The sequence below is a fragment of the Camarhynchus parvulus genome, chromosome 6, assembly GCF_901933205.1.
Source record: "Camarhynchus parvulus chromosome 6, STF_HiC, whole genome shotgun sequence".
Classification (NCBI taxonomy): Eukaryota; Metazoa; Chordata; class Aves; order Passeriformes; family Thraupidae; genus Camarhynchus; species Camarhynchus parvulus.
This window is the reverse complement of record NC_044576.1, coordinates 15,052,436-15,075,724: the sequence shown is the minus strand read 5'-3', so window position 1 is coordinate 15,075,724 and position 23,289 is coordinate 15,052,436. Positions and strand designations below refer to the sequence as shown.

The 23,289-nt window shown below is 39.5% G+C and overlaps 1 protein-coding gene across 5 annotated transcripts in view; it reads right to left on the bottom strand.

Annotated features, from left to right (window-relative positions):
- The window catches only part of NDST2 (N-deacetylase and N-sulfotransferase 2), a 125,746-nt gene that overhangs the window by 78,461 nt on the left and 23,996 nt on the right, over window positions 1-23,289 (bottom strand). For 2 of the 5 annotated variants that reach the window (XM_030951018.1, XM_030951020.1), the window contains exon 1: window positions 10,256-10,821. The exons of the other annotated variants lie outside the window; for them this stretch is intronic. The gene's annotated coding sequence lies outside the window, so the exon portion shown is untranslated. Of the gene's footprint in view, window positions 1-10,255; window positions 10,822-23,289 lie in introns of those variants that run through there. 5 annotated transcript variants of the gene reach the window in all.

The window sequence follows — 23,289 nt, the reverse complement described above, 5'->3', positions numbered from 1 at the left end:
AAGTTCATTCTTGCCTTTGGGATACTCAGCAGGCAAATTTAAAGTTAGCCATCTTTCAGGACAAGGCTATCTTGCCCCTCTGTTTCTTCCCATCCAACTCACTTCTCTGCTTTAGCTCTTTCCCATCCATTCTTAACTGTCAGCTCTCTTGAGCCTTTGATCACACTTGACTGATTCCTGCATTTGTTCCCAGGAGGAGAAGTCAGGGGGAACTTGTAGATTTCAGCATGTAATCTTCCTGTATGCCTTGGGTCCTGCCTGCACAGCTGCTCCCTTGCTGCCTACGTCCTGGCAGCAAAGTTTGCTAAAGCACTGGAAGCTAAAGCCTAGGAGCAAGTACATAGAGGCTGAGGCCAGGCTTCCCACTGAAAGGTCCCCTGCTCTGAAACATCCTTCTATCACTGACAAAGATATCCCACATTTATAACACTCAAGTTCAAGTACACTTCAAGGCCAGCTTCATTTCTCTTAAGCAAAAATGGAAGAAATACACTCAGGCTGAGGCTTTTTCCCTCCTAGTTTTCTGGAGTGCTGCAAAGTTTCTGCAGGGGTAGAAATGAAATCTGAAGGGTAGAAACAACAGTTACTCAGCACGATCAGCTGTTCTTTCCTACACTTATGCACGAAGCCACAACCACAAAAGAAATGCAGTTAAATGATGAGGAGCTCACATCTGTTGAGCCAGCTAAAGCACTCTGAACAGTATGGGAAGACTGAGGGTATACATCTTCATCAAGCCCAAACCCAAGCTGTTTCTTTTGACCTTTAATGTCCTTCATGATTTGTGCCCTGAACCACTAAGAATGGGAAAAAGTCTAGGACAGGTTAAAGATTTAGCCAGCAAAGAGCATGCATATCTCAGTGATGAACTTCCTCTTTCTGGTAGAATGGAAGTTCACCAGCTTTCAGAGCACACTGGGGCCTCTGTGCTCAAACTTCATGGGGATGATGGAAGGAAGGATAACTACAGACGGAAAAAAGATTTAATTTCTTGATATGCAGATTTTGTAGCTCTTGAATAATCCATATAGGAGTAGTTTAGAATTAGCTACAACAATACCTAAAGATATTTGTTGTAAAGAAATACACAAGTTGGACAACAACAGGCAGAACTGAAGACATACTAATTTTGCACAAAGGGCTGAAGTACAATCAAAATCCAGAAGTTCTAGCACAGGAAGTATGATTTAAAAAGTCAACCACAAATACATAATGAAATGCCTTCTTTACTCTTTTTGCAGTAAAGAAAGCAAAGAAAAAGCAGAACTGTGGGTAGTCAATCAGCCTGCCTAGGAATCCATTTGTGCATGCTATTTCTTTGAATGTAGAACACAGGCTTCAAATGTAGCTGAACAATTCACATCACCTTTTAACTATAAAGGCAGCATAACGATCTCTGCTTATGCACAAATAATCTGTGACAAACCATCAGCCCTAACTGACAAAAATACTTTAAGACATAACATTGAGAAAATTAATTGCCTTTTGGTGCCTGAGAAACAGCACAGAATTTCCAACTTGTCCTCATTTTAGGGTATGTCTGTACTTAAACATAACAAACCTGGGCACTGTTCTGGTGCTTCTTTCACAAAGGAACAGTCACTTCTCAGCTGAAAATGAGTCTGAAAAAAGTTATCTTAATATTGAACATGCAAGACTAAAATGCAGGTTCTTCCGCCACCAAAACGTTAACACTTTCCACACCACTTTTCCAGAAGATTTTATTTATAAATTCTTTCATAAGAGGTTTTTCTTGAAATAGCTGAAAAAAAAACAGTTGAAAAACAAAATGGCATGTGTGCTACATGTCTCCCTGCTTTCCAGAGAATGTCAGAGCCAGTGTCTCATACAGAAGAGTATTTCCAAACAAGCAAAGCCATGATACCAAAATCTGAAAATGATCTAATAATAGATGATCTAACTTAATTTTAGAATCCTAAGATTTGAAACATAAACTTAAAAAAAAGCCCAAAAACAAACTAACACCACAATCCTGGATAAACTTCATATAATAATGTGAATGGTTCTACTGTCTCTTTCGTCACGCTAGAGTTTGCTTTGTTGTTGTTGTTTTCATCTTTCCTTTTAAAACAGCCTCCTGCAGCTCTGAGCTAAAAATCTTCCTGGACTTTCTATGTGACAGCTGCAGTATCTTAGCCATCTGTTTAATTTATATCTGCTAATGCAGCTCCTGCTGTTTTCAACTGACAGGTTTTTTTCTCTCTTATTACCCTCACACGGGAAATCATTGCACTTGCCAAACTTTCTCTGTAGTCTCAGATGTCAAATCAAGTCTGGTGACAAAAGGTGATGAATGAGGCTCCTATACACCTCCCTTTTATGTTTTTTGGGTTTGTTTTTGTTGTTATTGTTGGGAGAGTTTCTTAATTATGGAAATTGTAAGGGGCTTTTGTTACTTCTTTAAAGAATAATTATAAGCAAAAAGGAAGCAGTACAGAAATAAAGAGAGCATGTCAAGGGAAATCATATTCCCTTACTCTCAACATGGTAATTCTGTAGAAAGGTTGAGGCTGGGGGATCTCCAAGATACTCTCTAAAGCAGATTATCTATTATCCATTCCATATTCAGTCACTAAAGCCCTGATTCAATCTCTTCAGTCATCTATGGTCACCTACCAAGCTCAGGGTTTGTCTGAGTCTTGACTTTCCCTCACTTGCAACCAACATGCCTCCTAACTTTTCTGGAGTGCTCTGGATCTCGGAAGTATTCAGAAGTCAAAGGCAAGTGATGGAGCCCCATGGTTGAGCATGTTGCAATGCCAGTACTTACTGCCATCTTGTAAAACCTCGTGCAGGAAGATGCAGTGCCCACACTGCCTGTGCTATTCAGAGACACTGGATAAAAGAACCAACTGACTCGTGAAACAGCTGTCAGCCTTGTACATCAAGCACAGATGTTACTGTCTCTGCAACTTCCCTGGGCCATGGTAACAAGAAGATTAAAGAGTCTTTCACTGCTGAAAAGTAACCTCAGATTTAACATCAAACTTTGCAATGTAACACAGATACCCTCATCCTGTGTAAAACTCCATCCACTGAATCCCAGTGAGCCCTGCAACACCTGTCTGAGGTGTTGCACACTCCTCTGCTACAAGGAGCACATTGCAGTGGCCAGTCCCAGCCCAGAAACAGGTAGTCACATTAAACACAAAGAAATCAAGCCCAGAAAGTGTGACCACTCTTCCTTTCTAAATTCCCCATTTCAAAACAACTTTATTAACTGGAGAGACACACGGAAACGTGAAATGAGCAGCTGCCAAAGGGCTGGAAGATGTGTGCTTTCTGGTGCAGAGTAGCTGAGAAAGAGTTAGCAGGGATACATGTTTGAGGGAATACTTGGGAGACAAGAAGTAATAATCCCTTATTACCACTGTTTCCAAAAGGTGATGATGAGAAAATAAATACAGTGCTCTGAAACAGTAGAGTTTGCTCCAGCTCCCAACATCAAAGCCACCCACTGGACTGAGCTTGTGACAGCTCCCTATCTTGTGCAGAATCATCCCACTGAGCTCTGGAGGATAAAATCACTTGAAGCAAAATGAACGATTCTGCTTTTAAAAGTACAGCAAGCTAGTGTATATACGTATGTATATGGATATCCTGATGTGTGCAAATGCTGATGTACTTCACTACAGTACTATTATAAGGTACATAGGCTAGATACTCAGCACAAATTCTAACACTTTTATAACTCAGTGCCAATACCAACAGGGAAAAAAAGTAATTTCTAAGGGTACACAGGCCTGAATACCTAAAGAGTCACTACTCAGCTTCATTACTTGTACTTTATAACATTTCTAAAGTAACACAATAAAGAAAGGGTAAAGATTAAATTATAACTAACACTTTATTCTTACCTTGGTCAGAACCACTTGACAGAGCCGTCCATAGAGCACTAGCATACTAACTTGGCTTTCCACTGTCCAAGAATAGTGGGGGGTGGGAATAACCAGATAACCAGAAAACCTGAACACACTGCTGCAAAGAGGCCAAAGCCTTGGGCCCTTGCACCATGTTGTGCAGCACTCCAAGTTCTGGGACAATTCAGCTGAGGTACAAAGGCAGCCCCATAAGAAATCCCATCTGACCAATCTCTCAAAGCAGAAGGGATCACAGTAGATACATGGTACCCTTTCACCAGTTATCCCTCCTGAAACTGCTGCTATCATCAGCTCCACAGCTCTAAGTCTTGCAGAGCCAGAGCTTTAGTCTATATCTGTGAGTTGTGGGGCAAGATGACTCCTGAATGCTCCTCCAGCACCTTCAAAGCCAGCTTCCCAGCATCCCATGTTTCAGAAGCACAAACAGAGACATCAGCAGTAGCTCTGAGCAAAGTTGGTGAGGGTTCAGCAGGTGAACTAGCTTAGGGTCTGAGCCACACATAAACCTATGTACTGCTTCCAGGTCTGAGCCCAGGATTTCACCTGAATAATGGATCCGTGCAGAAGGAAAGCAAATTTCTGTGTCCACAAAGTCATTCTAAGGTCAAAAATTAACCTATCGAGCTAACAAAGGTTATTTGCAACATGTCCCATACAGTGTTTAAAATCCTGTCCTCTAAAGCTTTGCCTGAGTATATTTCTCATCACTTGCCAGCAACCTCAGGCATTCCCCAAGACCCACTTTGCAAAGAGTACATAAAGATTATACCCTCAAGGAAATCCTACTTAATTCTCTAGGCTGTCCCATATATGCAAGCAATGTACTAGGTTAAGCATCACTGTCCATACATAGACAGTATTTCAAAACCAAGCCACTACAGACATTAATACTCACTACCCTGAACTGTAACTCTGAGCTCTAACAAGGAGGTCAGAGCCTTCCCCAAAATGTTAAATGCTAGTTTACTTTAAGTAGAGATGCAACAGCCTTCAACAAACTCCAACAAATTTTAAAGTTTCACCTTCCAGAAAAATGAATTTTGTTGTTTATCTGCACTTAAAGTGTCAGATTTAAAACAAAAAGGCAAGTACAGCTGCTCACAGCTGATAAGGCCTCATGCTTCTGGCATTTATTTATATCCATGATCCAGAGCAACAAACCCATGTACTTTAAACAACTGAAGCAACTCTTGGATAAAATATGGAAATAGGAAGATGAAACTAGAAGCAACCTCCTTTACTGTATAAATCCACTTATTCACCATAAATCAAGAAAAAACACTTCTGGATGAAGGTAATAAAAGATCCATACTGTCTGAGAAGATCAACTGCCAAGGTAGAGTGTCTCAACAACAATTTCCAAGTTAGGGCACAAGAGCAGCTCTTGATGACATCTTGTTGGTTCTCATCTGAACAAGGGGCCAGCAACCCTGCCAATGCAGTTAATGTTTTCTGGCTGAGGTCACTAACATCTGGTTTGTGTACAGGCAGCTTCTGCTGCTCAGTGGTGCACAGGAACAGAGGCATCACAGGATGTCACAGGGCAGCACAGGTTTGGTGCTTGTGATTAAACTCAAGCAATGCCTGATTTGTGGGGGTGCAAAACACAGATGGAAACTCAAGTTTGAGATTCCATGAAATAGGAAGAGGTAGTCAGTCCTATGGGGCAAAGCCTAAAAGAGAGCAAATAAAGAGAGAAGACAGAAGAGGATGGGACAGAAGTGTGCTTCTAGCCATGGCTGTTCCAGCGAGACCCAGGGCTGACCTGGCTCCTGCAGATGATACCCAGCCCAACTGAGTCTGAAAACTCACAACTCAGTACACACAGTCCTTATACTACATCAAGATACTGCTTATATACTGCAGCTTGTCTGTACTCAGCTGCAACATAATATTGGGTTAGGGTTAGCCTGTACTCAGTTATCCAAAAGTGGAGGGTTAAGAGCTTCAGGGCACAGCTCTGCAAGGAGCATAAAGCAATTTTAGTGGCTGCCAGCAAAAGAGGTGGACCCACATCCCCAGCTATTCATAGCACACTCATCCAAATAACTAATTCACCAAAGATTTGTTATCAATCAGTCAGACTTAGGAGCTTATCAAATGCACCCTATAACTTCTTGACTGCAGGAGCTGGAGACAGGAATGTTGTAACTGTGGCAGATGAGAGCAACACTGAGCTTTCCAGGAGAAGCACAGTTTGAGATGACCTCTCACAAAACAGTATTTTTATATACAGACTAAAGGGGAAGGCAGGAGATAAAAAGGCTGTCTAAAGAATGCCCTAACCCACTAGACAATCATTTTTCATGTGTGTGTCTTGTCTTATATCTCAAGAATCACTATGGAACCGAAACATTGGTTATTTCCATATAAACTTCTAAATTCTAAACTGACAACAAACTTTGAACATGTTCTAGTAGTCAAAACCCTGAACAAGACTGAAACACAAACAGCATTTTCAAGAGCTCTCCCTAGTGTGCCCCTCCTGTTTCTTCTATAGTATCTCTCTGCTATGAAAAATGTTAACTTTCATTTAAAACAGTAGCCAATACTCATTTCAGATATCCCTTCCCCTGCTTCTCTCCTACCATTTTGCCCTACTGATAGAATAACAATCCAGTATCACAGCCAGGGAAGAGCACTGCAGAGCCAACAGAAGATAACCAGACTGGCTAGAGAGGGATGTGCTGGAGTCAAGTGCTACAGCTCTGGAACAAGACTAAAGGAGAGGATTTCACAGGGACAAATCTGAAAGAGTCAGCAACTGGCTGTGAGGCACACGCTACACAAATCCACTGAAATACAAGGGGCATCTCTCATGTTGCACCCAAATTCGACTCCATCTCAAAACAGTTTGCTATTCTTGGTCTTCACAGTAAACTGTCATCAACACTCAATCAGAAATCCAAGGCTAGAGAAAATAATATTTACATTACAGAGATCAATCCCACTTCTTGTCATGCCTTCTGTGCTTTATTTTGTTTTGCAGTTTTTCATTTGAATTTTGTGTTCCAAATTTGGGTTATGGCCAAGACAACAGGAACTTGAATTGCTATGCATAATATAAAGTAAATAAAATAAATTAAAAATCCTTATCTCTGAGAAGCAAATGCTCTTAGATATCATTAGATAATGCCAGCATCAACACTATGTGCCTGATGCTTAGGCACAAAAAAATTAAAATCAGTCTCAGACTCTGACCATGTTAGTTTTAGGTATGAGGTATACCATGTGCAACAAAGTGACTTGGACATGGATAACAGGCAAAAAGCAAGTATGTCAGTACCTGTAATTGTCACTTTTTTTTCAGTCAAAACCTCACAACTATTTAGTAATTATTCAAATGCCCCCTTCCTTGATGAGCACTAATACTGCACATCTGAGTCTTTCAGCTAGCAGCCCAAGGTTTGTGAAGCAGCCTCTCAGCCAGGTGAGGGGAAATGATAGCCTGTTGTGCTGACCTAGCACTGACACACATTTCATCCACCTGGAAATTGTTCTTTTACAACCAGTGCTCTCAGTACACTAGAAAATAGTTTAGATACCTGATGATTTAGATTTTAATGTTCTTACTGTGGATATAGCCATCAAAATTCCCAGCACCTCTCATTCCTCACACACTTAATATGCTGATTTAATTATATGCCTGTAATTCAGTTTACGTTTTACAGGAGGCAAAAGGTAAGGAGATTCCAGTAAATGACACTTGAGATAACAGAAAGAGTTACCGGAGAGCACAATGTTCATTCTTTGCATATGTACCAGCCTATTATAAAGGGCTTAAAAATTCACTCAAACAGAACAGGTAGGAAGCCTTGGCAAAAGCTAAACTAAAATTAATTTTCCAGATTTTAAGGTTATAAAGGTAACTTACAAGGTACAAATCAGTGAAGACCTGTCTTTGTAAATCCATGGACAGATAGCTTCAGTCTGCTGCTCGATCAGGTTTTTCTCCCCGCTGCCCTGAACAAAGCTTTGCCCACACTCACTGACTGGGGCACCAGGCAGCAGGGACAGGAGTGGAACTGAAGCAAATGAGGTCAGTTCCATGCTGCACTGCCTGGGGAAGCAATGGAAGGAAACTCAGGCACTGATCACTAAGGAAAAGGTGAAATAAAACATCTAGCAAGCAGAAAGAGGTTTAGAGATGGATTGTTCTACAGCTGCCCACATTTAAATAGCAAGGACAAGATAAAAAAATTACAAGCTCTGGCTACCATTAAGATAAAAAAGGAAGACACGAAAAAGGAATCAAACGACTCTGAATCTAAAAAGAGTGGGACATGAGAATTTTTCCAAGAATAATTTAACAAAAGACCAGATGGAATGAAGCAGCGATATGTCCTAATTACAAGTTTATTATGTCAGCCTCAGAGAAAACATAAAAATCAAAAGACCCCAATCAAGTAAAGGTCGATCTTGGTGATGGGAAAAGGAGGAATTTCAGAAGGCAAAGTGAATTTAAATACATTCATGTTGAAAACTGGAAGATCTTCTTTCAGAGATTGAATCCTGTCAGTAATAGTCAGAAAAAAATTTGACAATCTCTAAAATTATTAGCATAACAATCCCCACAGAGTGTGAAAGATTTGGGATTTTATCTCATGCAAATCCATAAGCTTCTACGAGTATATTTTTTTCACAAAGAACATAATACTGAATCCAAAAAACTCCAGCAGGTAAACAGAATAAATGGAAATACATATGTAAGCTTTGATGCAGATGCTGTTGCTGTTCACTCAAAATCACCAGGTTAAAACAGATGCTCACTCTTTCCCCATCCCCTAGAAATGATAACATGAAGCTGAGTTCCTATCAGGAAGCTAATCCCAATGGACTTCCCCTTTTTTCCTCTCTGTAACACTTGACCTCAACTCCACCCAACATGTGTGATGTATTTATGGTAGAAAAAGCGGCTACAGTGGTGTATTTTTTAAAATCTATTTTTTTCTGCAGTAGCCTAGCTGACCAGGAAATCAAAGCCCTGCATATTACCATATATTATTTTGTATGACTGAAGGTCACAGGCAGTCAAATCCTCTGTGTGCACATCCCTCTAGGAAATCCTGATCTCTGGGAACAAAAATACTACTACAATCTCTGGAATAAACTACTTGAGGAACTGGATGGTGTGTTCAGATGTATTTTAAATACATGTATTTATTATTTTAGGTACTGACATACACACATGCCTTTCTGATGCAGGAGTTAAAAATTGCCTTCTAACACACCAGTGGCCAAACAGCTAACATAGCAGCATTTTGGAAGTGGCTTGCACAACAGGAAAAGCAATTGCACAGTAGGAAAACTCCATCAGGGAGACAACAATCCAACAACAAACAGGACATAAAGCATCAAACGGAAAGTGAATTCTTGAGGAGCTAAGACAGATGCAAAAGCTGTTGGTGGTAGTGTGGAGAGATGGATTGGTTAGCAACTTTAGGAATACATAGAAGGCATGGAAATATTTATCAGTGCAAGGTGCTGAAAAGATGTATTGAAAGAAAGTTCACAGTCACTTATCAAACACAGCTGTTCAAAATCATCCAGGACAAATTTTCACATATGATCTCAAAAACATTGAAATGCCACCTATCAAGGTATAACACCAGTATTAATTCTTTGGCTGGTACAGTCCTGACACAGCAGGTTTTAGCAGAAAACTCACAGAAATATCTTCTCTCAACAATTATATGTTTGTGAAATGCTTCTACTTGGAAGCAATGTCAAAATTTAAAGACATAACATTTACTTTAACTTCCAGATGCAAAATCCACACACCTATTAAACAATGCCAGGTATACACTTCTCCCAAGCCATCACTACTAAGTGGTCATCAGTCAAAACAATCCCTTCTTTAAAAAGGACAGGTTTAAGCCTTTCAGCATAGGCTAAACATTTTTCTTATACCCTCTAAAACTATAGTTATCTGTATGAAAAGTAATAAATAACAACAAAACAAATGTTTTCAGTATAATTTTACAGAGCTATCATTTTAATTTTTCTGCTTTGCAGCTCCATTTCTTGCATGTCAACAGTAGCCTCAAACCCATATTTCAACCCCGGGCCTGGCAATATCCACAATATTTGTTATTGAAAGGTGCCTTATTCAGAAAGCTGCTTTGACACTGCACTACCAATGCCACATGTATGCAGTCAGCTCATACAGGGACTACTGGAACCCCACTAAACACAGAGACCCCTGCTAACTTCAGCATCACAGCCAGGAAACCACCCAAGTCAGACTGCAGCAAAGAAATTCCACTTCTGATGTGACATAGACACAAATAAAGAAGTATATATGAGAGAAACAGATCATGTCAGAGCATTTATTGTATTCATTCATTCCTTACCTTTCCCTTTACACTGAAGAGGTTACCTCACCCCTTGAAACACAGTCATAAGCAGCAACAGGTTTCACATATGAATCCTTTTTTCCCTGGGTGCTCTGGGGAAGCAAGAACATTCACTCAAGTGAGCATTCATGCCCCAGCTTGAGGACAAGGCTCTGCACCGAAGCCCTTAAGACCTTCTCACGGCTGCTGATTTCATCCACGAACTGAAAGAGCATCTCAGCAGGACACTGCCAGCCTCCTTTTCAGCTCCCACTCACTGATTGCCAGTCTCTGGCAAGTGAAATGTCAAGAAACAGGCAGGGGCGGTGTTTGGAGAAGGAGGGATAAGAGATTCTCACCATCCATCAACCTCAAAACCTATTCAGCCGACAACTTGAATGGAACAGGCATTTCATTCTCCATGGTAACAAGAGATGGAAGGAGGTTGAGGAAAAAAGGGAGAGAGTACAGACCCGGGAAAATCCAGTGTTGAAGATGCAGGGAAACTTGCAAACTTTGCAATTTCTCTCTGCTGTCCAAGTTGCATGCAGAAGAGAGAAAAGCCCTTTCCTTGCCTGCACAGTCTGAGACAAGCCATGGCCACGATGAGGTGTCTTTTCTGCAGGCAGCATATTTATCTAAGGGGAGGAAATCCCTTATCCTGCACCAGTCCTACCCAGAGGAAAGCAAATGCCTTCTGAACACTGGAAATTTGGGAAAAATGCAGATTATTGCCCCCCAGAAAAAAGAACTGTCTGAAAGGGAAAGATACTGTCATTCCTTGTACAGTACTTCTTGTCTACAGATCAAAGCCACTGATGCCGATTCAGTCTGTGTGCCAGCACTGACCAGAGTGGAGGATTAACATCACTCTTTGTCTGCTTTGCATCTTATGTGGAAGAAAATGTTTGTTACTTCTGTTATCAAACAACTCACATGCACAGATAAAAACAAGGAATGAATTTATTCTTTTCCAAGGCACACCAAAATGAAGCATGGAAGGAGACAAACTTAAAATTCAGGCAGCACCTTTGCCAGCCTCAAGGGATCTCATGGTAAGTCAGTTCTTATTAACATTTCAGGCCTGGCCATCTTCTGAACTTTTTTTTCCTGCTATTTTACATTCATAACTTGAGCTGTCACAGCCAGAATGTGCACAACAGGGAAATTACATTTGGATTCATGCACGTTTGTGTTCCAAGCTGGCCCCATGCAGCTACTGAAAAGAGTCTCTGGCTAAAGTACTTATGCAAGATAACCCAACAAAGGCCTGAAAAGCTCTGCAAATCCTGGCTGCTGCCATCTTATTTTTTCTCAGTTTTGTACACTGATTCTTTCCTGAAGAACACATTTAAATCTCTCTCTCCCATCCAAACCCACCACCTCTCAATTTGGAGTTTGTTCTCACTTTTGTATTGCATATGGGACATGCTGTTGGTGTGATACTTTTTTTTACCTTATATTATTATCTATACACTGAACTTTTGATAAAGGTGACCTGCAAAGTTATTTTGAGTTCTTTCAGTAGTCCTTATGTATAAACAAATATGCTTCAGATTATAGTTTTTTAAAAACTATGAGTTTTTCTTTGTTGTACTTATTTGAATTTTGGATAGACAACTTTCATTTTCTTACATAGATCTTTACTGTTCATGACATTGCAACCCATAAGGCATGTTAATACACAATCCTGCCCAGTGAATTTCAGCCTTTATTCTCACTAATCATTTCAAAGCCACGTGAATACATTCTTGCTTTTGAAAACCACTTTCCTCCTCTGAAAAAAAAAATTGTTTTATTTTCTCCTTTGCCTTCTACGACTGACCAAAACAGAATCTCAGCAGGAACAATCTTGCAGTCACTTGCTACTTGTTCTCCAACTTATCTTCCCAAGACAGTCTTTTCCTTAGGCAAAGGAGGGCACATTTACCTTTTGAAATTTACTTCAGGTCCATGGCTTAGAGCTATTTTCCTTTTTTTTCCTGAAGACTTTAGCAAGAAAATGAGAAATTAGACTACTCCATTCTCTCTTTCCCAGCTAAAGCCAACTAAAGTGGGAATGACACACACTTCAGTTGGAAGATGTCAGCCTCCTACAACTCTACATAAGCAAATAAATGTGGTTAAACGCACTTGCACGATCAGATGAACTCAGTTCTTTTCAGCTAGTTTTGAAGACACTTCAGAATTCCAAGGAGATATTTCCAGCCCATTTAAAATATATTCTACTGACATCTATTAAGATGAGGGTATTTAACATAGAAAGCTTTTCGTGTTCTTTTCATAGAACAATCTCAGAGCACTTTGTTATTTTGCTTTGTTACAGGAGCACAAAAAGGAAAGAATGTATTTTTGCCAATTGCCATAAAAGCAGAATCATCTTCCCTGCACTTGCTGTTCACTGCATTTCACCTTGATCCTCTTGAAGGTTTGAAAGCATTGTTGTTTATCTGGAGCTGAGGGAAAGGGATTTTCTTTCTCTCTGAAGTTGATTCTAATGTACTTCAAAGAGTTGCCATCTATTAACATTATCCACTTGTCTTCCTATGATCCAAAAACTATACCCTTAGAAATTAAGAGCTTTCCCAAATCTGTTCTAGCAGCATGCTTTAGGCAAGAAAGAAGACACTGACAATGTTACCAATATTCAGAAATGTGACAAAAACCAGTCCAAGAGCATAGAGTAGTACCAACCACAGCGCCCACTGTGTGTTCCTTTTCAGCCGCCAGATGGGAAATGTTGATGTGTCTCACCAAGGGCAACACACAGAGATACACATTTTGGAAACAAATCTACTATGAATTGGCTAAAATAGTATCTCAAAAGGCACCCTACCAAGAGGTACTGAAGTGAAGGGTGAAGCATGCCCACACAGAATCAAGGCCTTATCCAGCTTCCAAAACAGAAGAATAAACAGTACAGTACAGCCAAGATTCAAAGGACTGCCCACCATGTGTGCCTGCCAGGCAATAATAAAAGCTGAAATGCATCAATAGCTTCAGGCTGGCTGAGAACGAAACGGACTTGAGTTCTGATCAAGTTTGGTGGTCTCCCCACAGCTCCTGCATTACAAAAGCTACCATCTCTACTGACAGCAATTTCACAGAGAAATGAACCAGTGGGAACCAGTGGTGAACCTCACTGGGACAGCACTGGCAGCGGCACATCACAATATCCTGAACTGCACCTGCCCAGGTAACAAATGGTTTCTGGGAATAAAAAAGGCTAAAAAACACGATTGGAAAGCACACAAAAATCATCAAGGCCGCAAAAGAGTCTGAGAACAGCACCTAGGAAAGCCAAAGCATCTTGGTTTAAATTGACAACCATGGCTGAAATATCTCTGAGCCATTCTCAATAGAAATGATTTCAAGCTAGGAATGAGTACGGACAGAGTACACAGGGCTGACCTGACAACACAGTGTGTGTGCCATCAGTAAAAGAACATACTGTGCCACTGAATTACCAGGCATTGCCCACTGCAGACACGCCACCCCAAAACAGGAGAGGTGGACTTCATGCGTGCAATTTTATCAAAACATATTTCTCTAATAAGCAAAATTATACTAACTCAATAGTTTCCTATTTTCAAGTGTGCCCCAAAATTAATCAAAGATAAGACTTTAATAAAAAGCTCCTCAAAAGAATCAGCATTAATCACCACAGAGGCGAAGACTGAAATTTTAACCTACTTAAGGTCATTTTTTTTTTTTACTTAGTCAGAGCTTTAAAAACTTCTAATGAAATAGGAACTCTCCACTACTTTAGAAACAAAAAGAATAAATGCAAAATCCTTTGGATCACAAAAATTTCATGTTTCATAAGAGAAAAAGAGCAAATGACAGCAAGATTCCTAACAATTTGTTTGGCAAATGCCATCCAAACCAGCACACAGTCACCTCAATCTGTTATCCGAGAACTTGCAACAGCAGTAAATGTTAATGACACATGGCAAGGTAAAAGCTATCAGCCAGTGAAGGAACAGCTTTTAGGAGAGCATTAGAGGCTTATAAATTTTGAATTCTAAAATTTTGTATCTGCAGGAAAGGTTTTCAGTATTTCACATGCAAACATTTTCATGCAAATAAATACATTTTCTTCTAAACGAAAGGAGTTTAAAAGGGCACAATTAGCAGTTTTCACTGAGTATAAATCAGACAGCTGCCTGTAATTGGAACCAGGAGCAAAAGACGTATAAGAGATGCTTTCTTCCTTGCAGATGCTTTTCCAAGATCTAAGGGAAAGTTCTACATCAAGAAATTAATATAATACTATCTAAAGCTACACAGTCTATGGCTTTAATAGGTACATTTACATGTGAATACTTAGTTTTGGTTTGTTTTTTTTCTTTTCGTTCCCAATTTCTTTTTGGATTTCATCTATTTCATATAAGATTAAAACAGCTACAAAGATGCAGCAAGCCAAATGAAGCTCACTGTGATACCTCTGCAAATAAAGCTGTCTTTTAACAGGGAGCAGACGGGTCAACACCAATGAATCAGTGCTAACTGCTATCACTAGCAGTGCAAGGAAGAAAACCACTACCCCTTCATTCCAATGGGGATCAGAAGAAGCTGCGAATTTAAAACTGTAAGTTTGAAGAAACTAAATATGTTTCACATGACAGAGGCATGTTTAAATGTCTACTTCTGTCTACATTTCATAATGCTACTGAAATACAAGTGACATCCAACATATGCTTGGGACACAGGACACTACTTAAGACAAAGCACTAAACAATGCCTTAAAACTTTACCAGCAAAAATAATACAAAAACAATGGGTTGGAGATTTTTTTGGGTGGGGAGCAGGGGGGGGCATAGAGATAACACCAACTAACCAATCTTTTTTTCCACTAAGTCAGCATTTCAACAACTCAAGTATCTATAAATGTACCAGCTCCTTAAGAAAAAAAATTATTTACATTTGTATCATTCTGCAAATAAGAAGACATTTTTTAGAACAGATGACACCATTTTCTTCAGCCTTTCTGCAACAACTAACTGCTCCCATGATTTCTTAACCACTTCCCTGTTTTACACAGTGATCCCAGTTGTAAAAAAATGGAAACTTCCCCTTCCTTCAGGTCAATGGAAAACCAGAATCAAACACTTTTCAACAAGCTGATCAGAACACTGCAGATAAATATAAAGAAGAACCATAAACTACATATTTTTATACACACCACTCCCAAGACACCAAAATGATAGAAGAAGCAGCTGAGGTACTAATGCAGATGTGACCTAAGAGGCCTCAGGCACAGATAACCAACCAACCTGTGCAACTTAAAAAGCAACACAAACTCCCAGCTGCCAGCTTCTCTTCCCCAGTGTAATAAGATGTAACACATATTCAGTTTACAGTATGATGCCACATTTTTGCTGGAAGGCATAAGAGGTATGAATTTAACAATGTGTTAAATTGGAGCATTGCACCTGTGTCTTACTACCAGCCACTTGATTTCCCCAGGGCTGGAGGATGTGTCTGCCACCTGGAGATGGGCAGCACAGCCTGACTTATCCTTTCTAAGCTCTTTCTAGAACCACCTGGACACAAGGTCCCCAGCCTGACCACAGATCCAAGGCACTGTGATAGGGTGGGCAGGAGAAGCATGCTTTGAGTCACAGAATCATTTGGTTGTAAAAGACCTCTAAGATGCAGTCCAGCCATCAAGCTGGCACTGTCAGGTACACCTAAATCAAACCAAGTGGTAGACTTGGCAGTCCCTAAGTGCCATATCTACACATATTTTAAATACCTCCAGGTATGGTGATTCAACTAGAATGCTAACCATAGATTCACAGAAAAAAGTTAGCCCCCAAATGAAAATATTTCACATAGTTTACAAACATCTCTCACATTATCTCCTCTCACTTGTCTGTGCTGATATAAAAACAGCAGGCATATATTGTATGTCAGGCAACTGCTTCAAGTGACTGCACCACAGGAAGAAGCATCGACACCAACGACAAAAGGGAATGTTAGGGAAGCTTGTGGCTCCTACAAAATGCTTTGAAAAAACCCCTCTCTGTTGCAGCATGGACTCTAAACAAATATGCCTACATTCTCTCAAGGTATCTTACTTTCAAATGCAATTAATATGATGTGTAATGAAAGGGAATAAAGCCTTGTTCCCAGAATATAAAATAAAACTAACTGAATTTACCAGAGGACAAAAGAAGGTTGCCTTTGTGTCTGATTTTTATTACTAAAAGCCTCCCGTGCTTAGTTTACGAATTTGGAAGGGAGAAATTTTGAAACAAAAGTATGTAACACATTTTCTCACAGGCATATTGACATCTACCTTTTCTGTGAAGATAATCTGCACATTTCGGTTTTCTGCATTTCACGATTTTATCATCTTTTGGAGCAGCAAGGAAGGAGACGTTGCTGAAAACATCTCATATTACCTAGATTAACCTTGCGCTCACTACTTCCCCCCGCAAATAAATGCCAAAATAGCAAGCCAAATCTTTCCTCGCTGACCTCCAAGTAAGTACTACTGCTTGAAAAAATATATCCTGTTACTGCTTGAAAAAACTCTACTGTATTGCCACCCCCTCAAACCATTCTTCTGTAAAACAGTTCATCTTAAAAATACAGAGCTGTCACCTTCCTTTTTCAGGTTTTTGCCATTGCTGTCACTATGGAAACAATCAGATCATCAGATATGTCAGTAAGCATGATTTATAAAATACAAAAGCACCAAAGGTAGGTATTTTACATAAAACCCAATCAAGACAAAATTAGCATGTTATCAAGGAAACATTGGTTTTAAAGAACTTTCAATTTCATATGATTTCCTAGAGCAATGCTGCAATGAGCTACAGCCAAGGAGAGAGCTGCCAGTGCAGAATCATGCATGAAGTCACACAGCCAAAGGCTGCAACAAACCGCCAGGACAAAGGGCTGTAATCAACCCTTTTCCATCCATTTAAAACACAAAAATCCTACAGTAAAGGGAAGTCAGTATATCCCCAAAACATTACACCAACATAAGAAATATGGCAAGACATACAGATCTTTGTTTCTCTGAGACTTAGAAATAAATGAAGGAAGACCCTTTCAGTTTGTTTTGCCTGTATCTCAATAGCGAATTCAGTTATATTCCCCTCTGCTTGTCACCTTTGTTCATATCTGCATCAGAAGCAAAGGTGAAGCCAGTTACTCACAGCTTCCCAACCAAACAAAGATTTAAAGTTCTTAGAGAAACATCAGTTATAGAGCTTGGTTGGGCAGCTATTCTGTTGAGTTGTAGTTTCAGCAGTGCAAAAGCAGAGTGCTTATTATTGCAGGAAGATGGGGTTCATCCAAATCTGTATGTGCAGAAGATGCCGTTTTCCCCTGCTCCCAAAGCTCAGGACATACTTCAATTTGACATGTTGACTCAATTATAGCACTCGGGAGCCTCAAGAGAACAAACACAGCTTTTTGAGACACCTCCCTCTCTACCACACACACATTCTCCCTGTGCCTATTTAGAAGCTCACTGCCTTTCATCATCACACTATTCTCTCGTATATTACACTGATGCACCTACTCACATTGCTGCTTTTCCTCACCCCTACTATCTTGGAAAGTAAGCAATTTCCATACTTCAAATTCAGCTACTGAAGTTACAACATAGATAACAAAAGCAACAGAGACCTCTTTTTATGGCAAGATAAAACATTTCAGCTCAAGAAAACAGGTCAAATACAAGAGCCATAGAGCACTAGGAGAAGAGAGAACAGACATGAAGCTGTAAACTGCTTTTAAAACATTGTGGAGCCAAAAGAATAAATATGTACTTTTTTAATAATGACATGGCAAACAGTAAGCTCCAGGTGCCATTTCAGGTTGAGAAGACAATCTGCCAACTAGTCAGTGCTGCACAGCTGACCCTGAGACTGCTTGCTGTCTTTAGGACTTAGCTGAAGGACTTCCGCACATTTTCTGCCTTTGATGCTACATGCACATACAGCAAAGTCCCTTACATTCAGAGCCCCTCAAGTGGCTCAATAAAAGAAACAGTCTACAGTATTCTTGTCTTAAAAGCTCTGGTTTTGACTGGCTATCTTGATGACAGATAGAAATTTATTAGATTATTCACTTTTTGACACAGGATGAGCCACTTAGGACTGCAGATCAGGTACTCTGAGATGGAGATAGTCCCTTCCTCACTTGAAACATATGCTTTTGATTCCTAATTTCCAAAACATAAGATTACATGCTTTGTCTAAGATTTCCTCTATTAGACTGCATAAGTCAGATGGAATGAGTTCAGACAGCAGCTGCAAGGAGAGAATGACTGAAGGATTTGGAATTCTGAACTATCAAGAGGGCAAGGAAGAACAAAAGTTATAAATTACATAACTGAGTGAAAAGGTAGAGTAGAGGGCAAAGTAAGATAAATTTACTAAGTCTTTTGTGGGAAATCCTCTTCCACAAAAAGCTTCTAGAAACAGAGTGAATTTTGATGCAGATTCCCTGCAATTATTTATATTAGTTCATAAAAATCAGGAAACTGTAAGATAGTACAGAGGACAATTCAGAGCTGGAGTTTATGTTGCTCAAATATTGGACATTTGTGCAAGTTTATATCTGTTTTCTATCTGGCTCTTTTTCTCCTCTTTTCCCTCAATTGTGCATGCCGGAGGGGTTCCAAATACCCTGTGCTGAAGTATTCAACACTTTAAAAAAGTTAGAATCATATTTATCTGGTACTGTGGTACTTCTCACTTGTGTATGTAGCTCTCTGCCCCTGCTTGTATCCTTTCCTAGGCTTTAAAGTGACTAGAAAACACTGCATGTTGAAGTCTGGGTAACAAACAGTATCTACACAATATTTTCAGTATTATCATCTACTGTACATTCGTAAGCACAATTTCTAGTACATTTCTAAGACCACAGGTCACTCCAATTAGTCTGATATTAATTATGACATGTCCTCTAGCAAAGATTGCTCTTAAGACTCTGAACAACCACCAAAGTCAGTGCCACAACACCAACATGAAGAAATCCAAGTGATTAACATAAAGAACTTTTGCATGTACTGTATGACTTCTGAGGAATTGAATATGTCGCTGAAATCAGTAGGGGAGATCATTACAAAATTCCTTGTCATATACAGGAGCTTTCATTCTTCAGGTATTTAGAAAGAAAGCTAAAGACACAGCAAACTCAGGCAAACTTTTTTTCTAAATAATAAGTCTACACCATGATTTAAGGTACTTGTTGGTACTTGAGTTTACTACATACTGACTTCCTAGCTTTAAAACATTGATTTTACCTTTTCTCAATGCATTCATGCAAACAAGTCTTCAGTCAACACATTAAACTCTTGCCCTCCACATGCATTGAGAGTAACTCTGGGGCAGGAAAACTATTTCAGTATTTCCCTATGATGGTGAATGTAACAAAAAACCCCCTGTTTTTACCAGACAGTAAAACAAGTACTTTGTAGTAATAGAGAGAAGTACCTCTAAAGGGTCCTTAACCTCACTATGAATACCATGCCCTAAAACTCGATTTGGCAAATCTGTGCTACATAGAAACAGAGGAGTTTCACTATCTGTAATTCCATTGAAAAAGACAGGATTATTGTTTATAAAAGGGTAGACAACAGAAGCAAATATAGATCTGGAGAGGAGAAAGCAATCCTGCTTAATGGAAAAATACACCTGAAGTCTGAAATATATACACATTTAATCTTCTTGGGCTGTTCTTACTTAGCATAACCAGAAAATAAAACTGTATCTACTACTTCTTCCCTTCTTTGTTTACTGATTAGTGAACTGAATATCATCTTCTTACTCTGGGTTCTTGGAGCTTTCTTCTAATAGATTAACGACAATAGAAAAGCCACAACATTGAATAGCAAACATCTGCTATTTTCTTGGACTCGCATGCATTTTCTAAGAGCACCCTGAACTAGAAAATACTCTTCATACACATGCCCAAGGTTGACCGGCATTATAATCCAGCTACAAGTGTTCAGACTGAACTTGCTTCCAATATTCTGATACTCTGTAACAGAGCAACAAGAAGGCAAATAAGTTTCAGAAGACCTATTTATTTTGGAAACTGATAGTGATTCTCAGTCACTTAACAGCCGTCTTCCAAGAAAATAAACAAAATTGAAAGGTTCCTACTGATTCTGGAAGAATCAGTGTTGTTCACTAGCCAGCACTTAATACTGCCTACATTCAAACACTGAATACATAAGCTCTATAGCAGACCAGCAGGCTCTCTAGAGGAATCACACACTATCAGAACAACTGTCAAAATCAACATGTAAAATCACGTCCCCATTGTACGTGGTATGCTCCAGTTATTTCAAATATCCTTCCATGTTACCACAAGATAACCTGCTTGGTAAAAATGTCAAGATGCAAAAAAGACAGGATAAAATCTAACTTTTCACTCAGTAAATAAATTAATTTATGAATGAATTGCATCAATGACATTTGTGCCCTTTTTCTTTGGCATAAATAAAGTAGTTACCCTGCTGAGAAAACAGAACCACTAAATCCAAATTAAGTTTGCCATCCATTCAGAGAAAGAACAAGATGACAATCATGTGGCATACATTTATCACATATTTAATGCAGTTCTGGAAACTGGAGATTGTTGGCAATAAGTACAGTGGAAGAAGCTAGACAAAACAAAAGGAAACACCTGAGGAGGAGTTATTCCCAAGGAAGAGCTGAGGAAGTAAGGACAGCATTTCTTACAGATTTTTTAGACCCAACACAACTTCAAAGCTACTACTTTGAATATGGACTCTCCCTCCTGCTCTTGCTAGTTCATGGGAAATTTCATCTCTGCCAAACAAATCAAGAGAAACTGAACTGCAGATTCCATTCACTTGAACTCTGAGACAGCAACTTGGCTACTGTGAGTCACTGACAGCTGGGAACAACCCTGCCAGTCTGGGAGAGACACCAAATTCAGTGCAATATCCATCCTCATACACTCGAATCCACAATGGCCAGCACATCTGAAAGGAATCACAAGGATGCTTACTGGAGGGGGAGATGTCTGGTGGAAAAAGATTCCTCAGCAGGAAGTGTCTGCTTCAGGCAGTTGCTGATAATACAGCCCTACACGCCCAGATATCTCAGCAGAACACAACTCCATGTTCAAATCTGGTGTTTTCAACACAGAGGTCCAAAACTTTGTCCTGTGCCTGAATTTCTGGTGTGAGTGAGGATCTCAAAAGGGATCTTAGAAAGTTTTCCAGCAGTAAACCTACATACATACAACCACTTCCAAGTCATCCATTCTCTTGGTATGGAAAAGGAAGTGAAAATGCAGTATGCTAATTAAGGACTCCAAAGATCCCTCTACAGATTCTACATGTATGAAAAAAGATATTCAAGCCTTCCTGCATCACAAATCAAAGTACAAAGAAACAGATATCACCAAACAGGAGGGATGAGCAATCAGCTTCTTTTGATATCTAAAACTACATCACTAAATCCAGTGATGTTTGTATCACTGGTCTCATCAGGCTGTCTCATTAAAAAACCTGCCTTGTGCATTATATATTGCTTTTGTAGCTGCACGAAGCCACTGCACGTCCACAGTTCAGCCAGTTACATGGCTATGGCAGAGGGCAAAGAGTAACTTATTTAGAAGAGTGAGAGAAATGACAGGAGGAAAGAAGCAACTTGATGCAGATTCCCGAGACTACATATTTCATAAAAGCATCACACTGAGAAATAAAATTAAGAGAGTTGCTTGGGATGGGGGAAGGTTTGCCTCTTTTCAAGGAATCCATGTTTTCTAGAGGACAAGCACAAAAACACATGGCTCGTCAGGAAACTGCCCTTACAGTTTTCTTCAACATGTAAGATTTACTTACTTCTAGAGCCTTGCCTACAACAGCAAGCTTTAGAAGAAAAAAACCCAAAATGCTATTTCCAACTCAGCTCAGTTGTATCACTAAGTCTCACATGACTTAGCCACTAACAGTAGAAAGACCAAAAATGCTTAGCCTCAAGAGTATCATCGTAATTGCTAAACTCAACCTTATTAGAAATGATTATTCTCTACAAGCCCCTAGGTACACAGAATTATTCTTTATGATTATTTAATAAAATTACAATTTCATAACTGTAACTTCTTCCAGGACAGATCCTTACATCTACCTGCCACCTCTTAAATTAAACTTATTTCTTGCTTGCTTGCTAATCTTTCTTGATATCGTATTCCTCATGACTGCATCTCACCACTTCCTGACAGAGGAAACATTGCAAACCAAATGGAATTTTAAATTCAATGCATACTGTCATGTCAAATGTCAGCCAGGGACATATTTCTGCCACACAGAACTACTTCTGGAATTGTATGCAGTAAACTACTGATTTTAGTGTCCTTCAGTCAGGAGACTGTAACAGTCCTTGGTCAGATAGGTTCTTCTTGAAATCACAGAGCAAGATAATCACAGAACAACATCTTGCTTTACCAGACAAATTTATCTATACACAAAATGAGGAGGAGAATCTTGCCTTGCCTTTCATGGTTTCAAAGATACATCTTGAAATTGGGTTGATGGTTAATGCAGTCTCATGGAAAACAGAATACAGACATTACAATATCACATACTTACTTTCATCCACCCTTCTTCAGAATACTAATAACTTCCTATAAACAAAGTTTTGTTTATTTCCTATAAACTAAGTTTGACACTCCCCTTAGTCACTACACTTCTACATGCCTGGCACACTCAGTATTTCACTGACTGAAGGGGAAGATTTTGAAAAACTCCTGATAAGTACTCACAGCAGAGCAATGCCATTAAATTTATTCCCCAACTTATAAACAGTCCTGTCGATTCGATGAAAACTGTTCAGTTAATGCTCAGGTACCTCAGCTACCGTCAGAAGACAGCTGATATGGTAAACATAGAATCTTAAGAGAAATTCACACAACTACATAGGAAATACGTAGTCATGCATGCCCCTCTCAGCCATCCCTTCCCACGCAGATGACAGGCTGAGTATTTCATTTGTATCATTTATTTTCAGGGTCTCAGAGATTTCTCTAGCTCTAAATTCAGATCTGTT